We start from the raw sequence: 10,770 nt of genomic DNA on the forward strand, positions 1-10,770 counted from the left end.
ACAGATGCTGGAACTTTACCCCATAAGCCACAGAAATGGAGATGGGCTATTTTAAGATATAAGAGTTAGCCAGAAATACACTTAAGCTATTGGCCAAATAGTATTGCAAATAATATGATTTCTGTGTGATTATTTCAGGGCTAAGCAGCCAGGAACTAACAAGTGGGCCTCCTACAACAGACTACAATCTTGAAAACTGGCTCTCTCTTTCCCAGAAGCTTTTAATTGTCAATGGTTCTTCAGATAGAGGTGGTATTCATGCTCATCCTACCATGCCCAACATGCTTGGAGTTTGTTGGGCTTGATTTTGTACTGGTCTTGTCTATGTTGTTACAATCATTGTGAATTCAAAATGAAAACTATACAGTTTTGCTCAGAAAACTTTTTTTTTTTTAACAGACTTAATTCACTTTTATTTTCCTTGTATAAAGACCCTTATGTGGTGGCCACAGCTGGAGCCTGGGTCCTCTGAACAGAAACTCTGGTGTGGGTTTTCACAAGATGGTCAGTGAATTCCTGATAAGGAGACTTGGTGAACACAGTCTCTTTCCAGAGGTCGGGGGTCAGGTAGCTGTAGGTCTTAGAGATGGCATCAAAGGTGGCCTTGGCAAAGTTGCCCAGTGTGGCAGTACAGCCCCTGGCTGATGTGTAGCAGTCATCAATACCAGCCATCATCAGTAGCTTCTTGGGCACAGGAGCAGAGACTATGCCAGTGCCTCTGGGGGCAGGGATGAGACGCACCAGCACAGAACCACAGCGACCTGTCACTTTGCAAGGAACAGTGTGGGGCTTGCCAATCTTGTTCCCCCAGTAGCCTCTCCGCACAGGGACAATGGAAAGCTTGGCCAAGATGATGGCCCCTCGGATGGCAGTGGCTACCTCCTTGGAGCACTTGACACCAAGACCTACGTGACCATTGTAGTCCCCAATAGCGACAAAAGCCTTGAACCTGGTCCGCTGGCCTGCCCTAGTCAGCTTCTGCACGGGCATGATCTTCAAAACCTCATCCTTTAGGGAAGCTCCCAGGAAAAAGTCAATAATCTCAGATTCCTTAATGGGCAGGGAGAACAGGTAGATCTCCTCTAGGGACTTGATCTTCATGTCCTTAACCAGGCGGCCCAGCTTGGTGCTGGCGGATGACGCCGGTGCAGCGGGAGGGCCCGGAGGACCCGGGGGCCCAGGATTAGGAGGCCATGGCGGCTTCCGCCGAGGATTCGGCAGCGGTCTGAGGGGCCGCGGCCGTGGTCGAGGCCGAGGCCGTGGGGCTAGCGGAGGTAAAGCTGAAGACAAGGAGTGGATTCCCGTCAGAAAACTTTTTTTTTTTTTTTGTAGTTATCTATCACATCTGGCTCTTACTCTCCTTCAACCACCTCTTCTTTAATGATCTCTGAACTTTGGAAGGGGGACTTGTGGTATAAATGTCACAGAGCTGAGAATTCAGAAGTCTCTTCTTCTCTGCACGTTGATCAGTGTGGCTCCATCTTAATTACCACCTATTGCAAATAAAGTCTTCTCTAGTTTCAATGAAATGGAAAGAAAAGAATGGAAAAAGAAAAAAAAAGACTTCAGTAATGAGGGTTGAGAAATACATTAACTTGTAGAAATAATGATAAGTAATTAGGAGTCACGTTAATAACAATGTTATTCTCTTTTCTTACCCATTCAAGAAAAAGTGGAGAAACAAATAGCATTCACATAACTTTAATAACATTATAATTATTATGTTTTATTATTTATGAATTGTTATTCTCTTACTGTGTCTGATTAATAAATTATTATAGGCATTACAAGTATGTAGGAATGATATACATAAATATGTAAATATACCTTTCAATACTCTCTGCATTTTCAGGTGAATAATAAGATTCTTGCAACATATCAATAAAGGGCTAACTATATTACTTAAAATAAACTCGATTGAACCTTATTTGTGTCAAAACTAACCTTGATACATGACACTGCTTTGCATTTGTTTGGAAGACAGGAATGAACATCAGACAGTAGCAGGTGCTGGAAACTATTTGAGAAATTGGAACTCTCATACACTGATGGTGAGATTGTCAAATGATGAAGCAACATTGGAAGTTTCTATAAATAATTGAAAATCTATATCTATGCAGAAAGTTTTATATGATTGATCATAGCAGCACTTTTTTATCTTAATGAAAGATTTTTTTTCCAAACTACATATTTAATTATGGTTTTCCCTCCCCCAATGCCTCTAAGTTCTTCACTACTTCTCCGATTTGGATTTACCTGCTTTCCGTCTCCAATTAGGAAAGAATAGGCTTCTAAGGGATAATAATAAAACATAATAAGATAAAACAAAGAGACAACAAAATCACTGCAAAACCCAATCTGAACAAGATAAAACAAAAAAAAATCAAACAGAAGGAAAAGGGCCAAAGGAAACCAGAAGAAACACATAAATGCAGAGACACAAATGTATATCTACACCAGAGAAATCCCATAAAGACACAAAACTTGAAACCATAATCTATATGCAAAGGAGAAGGTGTTAAAAATACCCTGACATGACATCATGAGAGAAAGATCCTCCAAAGGTGCCATAGAATTCTTTTTCTTTTTGTCCTCTACTGAGGGGCATGTGGCCTACCCTCAAGAGTAGTTTGTTTCTCCAGCGATACTCTCCTGTCAGAAGATTTGTTTTTCACTTGCAAGTAGTTATCAATTGGAGCTAGAGACTGGGTTAGAGATGCACATCCTTTCAGTGCTAGGACTTCATCTGATACAGACCCATGCAGGTTCTATGCATGCTGCCCCAATCTCTGCGAGTTCATATGTGCATCAGGCCTGCTGGGTTTAGAAGGCCTGGTTTCCTTGGTGTTCTCCATCCCATCTGCTCTTACACTTTCTGCCTCTTCTTCCAAAGGGATACCTTGATTCTTGAGGAGAAGAATTTGATGGAGACATCCCATTTAGGGTTGAGTATTCCAAAGACTCTCAGTGACTGCATTGTCTGGCTGTGAAAGAAATATTACATAGGCTATTCCAAATGTCCATTACGTGATGAAGAGGTAAATAAAACATGGCTTATCTATGCAATGGAATACTATTTAGCTCTAAAAGAATGACTATTCCAACATGAATGGACCCTGAAAATGTGAGAAAGTATGAATGCATTATTTTGAAATGTCTTGAACAAGAAAATCCTTAGGGACAGATGGTAAATTGGTGGGCCTCAGGGCCTGGGAAAATGTTCTCTTTGGGATAATAAATGTGTTTTAGAATCATTTAGTGATGCAAATTTTAATGACCAGATTAAACAATCAAGTTGTGAAATTCAAAAGGGTGAGTTTTTGGACATGCTACTTGTATCTCAATAAAGTTTCTATGTGGAAGGAAAAAGCACATATGGAGATGTATCATACTCACATTAGCTTATCAGAATTAATTCACAGAGACTCAACAACAAAAAAGAGAGCCATTTTCCTACCACTTAGTTCCAAAATAGGAACTAATGGTTTTTCTGGTATGCAGTCAAAGAAACAGTGGCATGCTTAGCAGTGAAGGAAAATGTGTTCTTTGTATAGGAGGGATGCAGCATCAGTTGTGAATGACATCCTGTGGATGGCTTCAGAACTTTTAGAAAAGTGGCTTTGTCATCTTGTCTTGTGCACAGACGATATGAATTAATCTCTTCTGTAGGTACAACTGACATCTCTCATCTGTCTTAGTTAGGACTTCTAATGCTGTGAAGAGACACCATGACCACAGCATCTCTTATAAAGAACACATTTACTTGGGGTGGCTTGCTTACAGTTTCAGAGGTTCAGTCCATTATCATCATGACAGGGAACATGAGAACAGACAGGCAGATGTGATGCTGGAGTAGCTGAGAATCCCACATCTTATAACCAAAAGAAATTTGAACTGACAGCCTCACTGAGGGAAGCTTCAGCAAAAGAGTCTTCAAAGCTTAGCCCCACAGTGACACGGTCCCTCTAACAATGCCACACTGCCTAACAGTGCCACTCCCTTTGGGGAACATTTTCTTTCAAACCACCACATTCCACTCCCTGACCCCTAAAGGCTTATAGCCACATCACAATGCAAGAAATGTATGCAGTCCAACTTCAAAAGTTCCCATAGTCCATAACAGTCTCAAACTTGTTTCAAAGTTCAAAATCTCTTCTTAGATGCATGTCAATCTCTTAACTGTAATCCCATTGTAAAAGTCAAAAAATAAAAGCAGATCACGTGCTTGAAACATAGAATGGCACAGGATATACATTACCATTCCAAAACACAGGGAAGGGGGCATAGTAAGGAAATACTGAACCAAAGCAAGACCAATAAGGCAGCAAATAATCCTGAAAATATCATGTGATGTTTGTAGTTTTTAAGGACAAGTCTGAGGGCAAAGTAAAACCCAATTCTTGCTCTAACTCTCAGTCTTCATTTTCTGGTGGAGAAAAATGAAGATCCAATTAAAAGATATTTAGAAAAATAATATAGAATTTTTGTACAAATATTTCTCCTGTTTTATGTCTAGAAGTGACATTTATGCACTATGGGAGTCATATTGTTCATCTATCACAGATGTTTATGACTGTGTACTCCCAAGAGAAGACCGGAGAGGCTCCTGTGCTCCAGCATCTACAACATGCTGTCAGAAGTGTTTCGTCTTAGTGGATTGACACTAAGACCTGGTTCAAATGAACTTAAGCACCATTTCATGTTGTCAGTCACTGGGATATATCCTTTTGGAGTTCCTATCAATTTTTTTTCCTTTTTTTTTTTTTGTATTTTTCGAGACAGGGTTTCTCTGTAGCTTTTGGTTCCTGTCCTGGAACTAGCTCTTGTAGACCAGGCTGGCCTCGAACTCACAGAGATGCCTGCCTCTGCATCCCAAGTGCTGGGATTAAAGGCATGCGCCACCACTGCCTGGCCCTATCAATGTTTAAATTGCTTTTAGAAAAGTATATTTTTATTATTGATTTGTAGGAATTCTTTACATATTCCAAGTATAAATTTCCCCTAGGCTTTAACCTACTTTTTAATCTCCTAATGACATCTGAGTTTTTAAATTTATTTGTTTATTTATTTTTTTTTTTTAAATTTTACATCTCAACCACACTTTCCCTTCCCTCCTTTCCTCCAGTCCCTACCCACCTGCCCTCTGGCGGTCCCTATTTACTCCTCCTCTTTTTCTATTCAGATAAGTGCAGGCCCCCTTTGATATCAACAAAATCTGGCATATCAAGTTGCAGTAAGACTACTTCCTTTTGTATTAAAACTTGGCAAATTAACTCAATATGAGGAAAAGGCTACCAAAAGCCAGCAAAAGTGCCAAAGACAGCTCCTGCTCCCACTATTATGAGTCCCAAAAGAGCACCAAGCTATAAAACTGTAACAGAGCAGAGTGCCTCATTCAGTCCCAGGCAGGCTTCCTGGTTGACAGCTCAATCTCTGTGAGCACCTACAAGTCAGCTAAGTTGATTCTGTGGGTTTTATTGTGATATCCCTGACCCCTCTGGCTTCTACAATCCTCCCCCTCTCTTCCGCAGGATTCCTCAGGCTCAGCTTAATGTTTGACTGTGAGTCTCTGCATCTGTTTCCAGCAATTGCTGGATCAAGCCTCTCTGATGATAATTGGGCTAGGTACCAATCTATGAGTATAACATAATATCATTAGCTATCGTTATGTTGTAGGAGGACACTTGTTTGTTCCCAGCTGCTCAGCCCTGAATTAACCATAGAGAAATGGTATTAATTAAATCACTGCTTGGTCCATTAGCTCTAGCTTCCTATTGGCTAACTCTTACAATTTAATTTATCCCATTTCTATTAATCTGTGTATTACCACATGGCTGTGGCTTATCAGTAAGTTTCTGGCATGGCATGTCTGTTCCCAGTGGTGGCTACATGGCATTTCCTGACTCCGCCTTCTTCCTCCCAGTGTTTAGTTTTCCCCGCCTACCTCTGTTCTGTTCTGCTATAGATCCAAAGCAGCCTTCAAATTAATCAATTTAATCACAGCCCACAGAGGGGAATCCCACATCATCATTACATTGACATCTTTTTTTTTTTTTTCTCCAGTAGTGTTTGGTTCAACCCTGGATCTTTGACAATCTCTGGGTCCTGGCACTCGAGGCAGGGCAGGCGTGGACTCACTCTCATGGCTTGGGTCTGAGGCTGGAACAGTCATTGATCGGCCATGTCCACAATCTCTGCATTAGCCTTTCCCAGCATATCCCATAGGCAGGACAGACAGTAGGTCGAAGGTTATGTAGCTGGTTTTGGTGTCCTAATCCCTCCACTGGAAGTCTTTCCTGGTCATAGGAGATGGCCAGTTCAGTGTAGGCGTCTCCTGTTGTTCAGAGTCTTAACTGTGATCATCATTCCTAGGACTTTCCCTTGCGCCAATTTTCTACCTCACCCCAAAATGCCCCACTTTCTAGTCGTCTCTTGCAACACTTGCCTTCTCCATCCTTCTACCACTTGACCCCTCATATTTCCACCCCCCCCCACTCCCAGTCCACCCACTGAGTCTCTTCTATTTTCCCTTCCCAGGGAGATCCAGCTGTCTCCCCTTGAACCTTCCTTCTGAATTAGAATCTCAGTCTGTGCCTTGTAGCACAGCTACCCTTTATTTTTCAGCTAATATCCATTTATAAGTGAGTACATACCGTGTTTGTCTTTCTGAGACCAGAGTTTTTAGTATAAATATAGATTGTATTTATTATAGTTTTATTTTTGGCTAGAGATTTTCAGATCATGATTGGAAATTAAAAAAAGCCCAGGATGAGGATCCTAAGCGGCCTGATGATTAGGCATACATTTCTCAAGTGTGGTGGTGATTTTCATGATGACCTTCACTTGATTTGCAATCAGATAGAAGCCATGTCACCAAGATGCCCTTGAGGGAGTCTCCACATGGCTCAACTGAGAAGGGTGGTCCATAGTGAGTGTATGTAACAACTTTTGATGGAATGGGATCCTGAAGTTAATAAAAAGGAGAATGCTAGTGGATTGTTTGCATCCATTTGTCTTTGCTTCCTGACCATGGATGAAATATGAGCAGCCACATCCAGTTGCTACCCTATGGTTTTTATGCAATAATAGACTGTGCCCTTGAACTGTGAATCAAAATAAGCTCCCTCTTCCTTAAGTCCTTTTTGCCTGGTAGCACGGCACGGCAATGAGAAACCTGACAACATAAGGAGTGTTTATCAGGGCTGAAAATGAAGAGAGAAAATGACAGGGGACAGGAAAGCTTGGTGGAACCCGAAACCTGTCAATCATCAGAAAAGCAGAATCCACGGTGCCCAGGGCTCTGGAAATCCTGTGCTGACCGATTGCTGATACTCACAATTAAGCTCTGTCACCTCAGGCCTTCTATGAGTTAATCCCCTTAAATCCTCAGCCTCAATTTTCTTACATCTAGCTTGCAAGATTGCTATGTACAGACAGATGTTAATATGTACCAAAAGTATATATGAAATACATTGCAAAATAAAATTAAGGTTTGAATTTTCAGAGGCATGTCAGTATAGGAGAGAAGCTCAGAGTCCAAAATTAATGGATGAGACTATTTAAAGCTACAGGTAATGTAAGAGTTGGATTATCTTGGGAGAACTTAGCATTTCAGAGTACTGTCTCTGAAACTGTGATAGTTAACATAACTCCCCCACAAGTTTGGGCATGTTCTTTCTAACTGATAAGTAATATATAAGTATTTCGTGATTTTTGCCATCTTTCTCCACTCATTTTTTTTTTTAAACCTCAGGCTATAAAGAAAAAAAGGATAAATTAGATACACTTTCATGTTGGGTACAGACTCCTGCTAATGTGTATTTGGTTTCAACATTTCAATCATGTATATTCATGACAATAAGTGAAAAGAAAATTGCTTCCTGCCCAACATATTCCAATGAGGATTTTGATACATAGAACAATCATGTAATTGGTACATTTCTATTTCTACTCATGTCAGGTTGGGACAAGAGGCTTCTTATGTAAAATGAGGAGATTGGTGAAATTGGAGCTGATTTTCGGATTACCTGTTGATAAATTGGCATATTTTTCTGACTGTGGGAATTCTGCCCAGAGAGCAAGGTCAAGACACAATCTCCAAACTGTGACAGCATAGAAGCAATTCGGATCTGACTTCCTAAGGATGTTAAACTCTACTTATTAATCTTATACATTGTTACAGCACCGTATGCTGCTGTAGATGACTGTGACCAGAATTGTACTCCTACAAAGTGTATATATTGAAGCCCGAATCCACAGTGGGACTTCCCTTGGGTTTAGGGATAATTAGGCTTTAGGAGGCAAGTAAGGTTAAATGAGGTCATAAGGGTTGAGTCCTTATCTTATAGAATTGGTGTCTTTTTAACAAGTAGAGGCTGCTTTCTGTTTCTGTCTCTCTCCCCTCTCTTTCTGAGTGTCTGTACCTGCAAGTGCCCAGGAAAGCACAGGTAACAATGTAGCAAGGAAGCTGAGGTCTACCAGCCCAGAAGCCTTTCCATCAGGACTTGGAGAAGCCGGCATCCCAATCTGAGACTTTCCAACTTTAGGACTGTGTAGGAAAATAAATTCCTATCCTATAAGTCACCTGTTCTATTTAAATTCACCAGAGAAGGTTGCACAGATTAAAATATACACAAGGAAGACTGTTATTCCTGTGTTCTACAAACATTCTTTGTACTGAACATAGCCTGTGTTGAAGCATACTAGGTAGCTCCTGGGCTACCGAATGCTGTTAGAACATGTGTTTTGTTGTCCACTGACTCAGGGCTTAGAACTGATTGCCTGGCTGAAAGTCAGATCTACAGCAGGGGTGAAAGGAAAAGACTGTGGGATCGTGTTGTAGAATATATTTTCGTATTTCTGAAACTGCCAAAAGATGCTTACTTTAACTATCAACATTTGGCCTGAGACTTGAAGGATGTGTTTTAGGGAAACTAGGGTAGAATCATTACGTGTATAAATATCAGAAAGGAAATAGAAACATTGACGAAATCCCAAGAGGTTTATGTACAAAGGACATGGGATGGGAAGGTTAAAACGAAGAACCTTTTCCAATTTTATCTTCCTCCATGGTCAATACTGTTGGATTTCACAAGTCTCAGAACTGTAAATCCATTTAATTTTTTCCAGGTGTGGGAAAGAAAGAAATAGAGACTGGGTAAGTCAGATCTGGTCCCCTATTCTGCCCCAAACCAGCAGCTTTTCCTCAGATTGTTGGGTGGCTTGAATTTATTTCTTGGGTTGTGCAAAAATTAATTTCAGACATTCTTTCTAACAGTGCTGCTAGTGCCTTTTTATGCAAGATTTGGCTTTTATGGGTCTTTTACTTTTCTGAGCCAGGGTTTCTCTGCATAGCCCTGGATGTCCTGGAACTCACTCTGTAGACCAGGCTGGCTTTGAACTCACAGGGACCACGTTTTATCTGCCATTATTCTTCTATTCACACTCTGTTTCTTGTGTAGGGAAGGTCCAACTGATTTGAAGGGTTTTGAAGAAAGAAATAAAATAATTGGATTTGCATTCACTTTTAGATAGTCTGTCACATAGATCAGGTAGAGCCTGAAACTCACTGTGTAGCCCAGGCCAGTTTGAAACTCATGGTGATTCTTCCTGCCTCAGTATTCCATGTGCTTGGATTATATGTCTGTGCAGATTGGATTTCTTTTTATTATTTTCCTTTCAGTTTGAAAACTAGGTATATAAAAAAGGGAGACACATGACAAGCCTTGGCAGTCACCCAGGAAGTGGCTGGTAACATGAATTTGACAAGAACAGCTAGTCACAAACTTTCTTAAGTTCCTGGTGCTAAAAGCTATGAAGCCTCTCTGCTGCATGGACATTTGATCTACAGTGACTCATCTTTTTGAGTAACCCTAGAAATTAGTAAGCTTATGATGTCACCTATGTCACTAACTGATACTTACTATTTTAAGGGGCTCTTGTCCAAGTAAATCTTAGCTGAACTGAGAGAATGGACCATACCTAATTGACATTCTTTGGCTTGAAGCTTCCCTGAACACAAGGTCTCCTATAATGAGGCATATTTATGTGATGACTAGAAAGTCATGTCTATGGAATTCTTCAGTGTTACTCTCTGTTAATTAGCCATATGTTTTTAAACCAAGACTGTTATACTTATGCAATGCAGGCATTATCTCCTGGCATTTTATTTCAGCCTTCTTGTCTCTATCTTTGACCTCTTGGGAGAAGGGGGTCAAAAGTGGCCCTTTTACCAAAATGAATGTCTGGTTCCACACTGGTGCTAAATCCTGGTTCTCTTCCTTTACTCCTCTGGTCAATCTTGTAAGCCTCGTATGACCTAGAGTCTGCGAGGTTTCGCTGTTTCAAGATTCTAACAGAACACATGGTATACCAGCTTTGCAGCAATCATGTCATTTGTAAAGTGAGGACATCCTGCCTCTTGCTTGGGAATTTGTGTTGCTTCGAGTTTTCAGAAGGTCTCTTGTGGACCATATTGAATTTTCCATATCAGCTTAACTCAGCTTTTGAATGAAGGCCTAATTGCCTAGTATATAATATTGTTTCTGCTCCAAGCAACTCTGGGGATCAAAAGCAACAATAACATGAAATGTCAGTGATTTTTTTGAATCTTCAGGCCTTTTCAGCTAAATAAAAGGTTGGTGTCAATATCTGTATTTTATAGTCACACTTTATTTTTGTTATTTACACATTAAGGTTCAAAATATTCTGTGGAGTGCAATTGTGTGTGTGTGTGTGTGTGTGCGTGCGTGTGTGATGTCACAGGGTACA

At 40.6% G+C, this 10,770-nt stretch overlaps 1 pseudogene; it reads right to left on the reverse strand.

The window, feature by feature from the left end:
• Positions 1-399: 399 nt before the first annotated feature.
• On the reverse strand, positions 400-10,365 carry LOC101999708 (annotated as a pseudogene).
• Between the last annotated feature and the right edge of the window lie 405 nt (positions 10,366-10,770).

Source organism: Microtus ochrogaster, chromosome 15 (genome assembly GCF_000317375.1).
Source record: "Microtus ochrogaster isolate Prairie Vole_2 chromosome 15, MicOch1.0, whole genome shotgun sequence".
Classification (NCBI taxonomy): Eukaryota; Metazoa; Chordata; class Mammalia; order Rodentia; family Cricetidae; genus Microtus; species Microtus ochrogaster.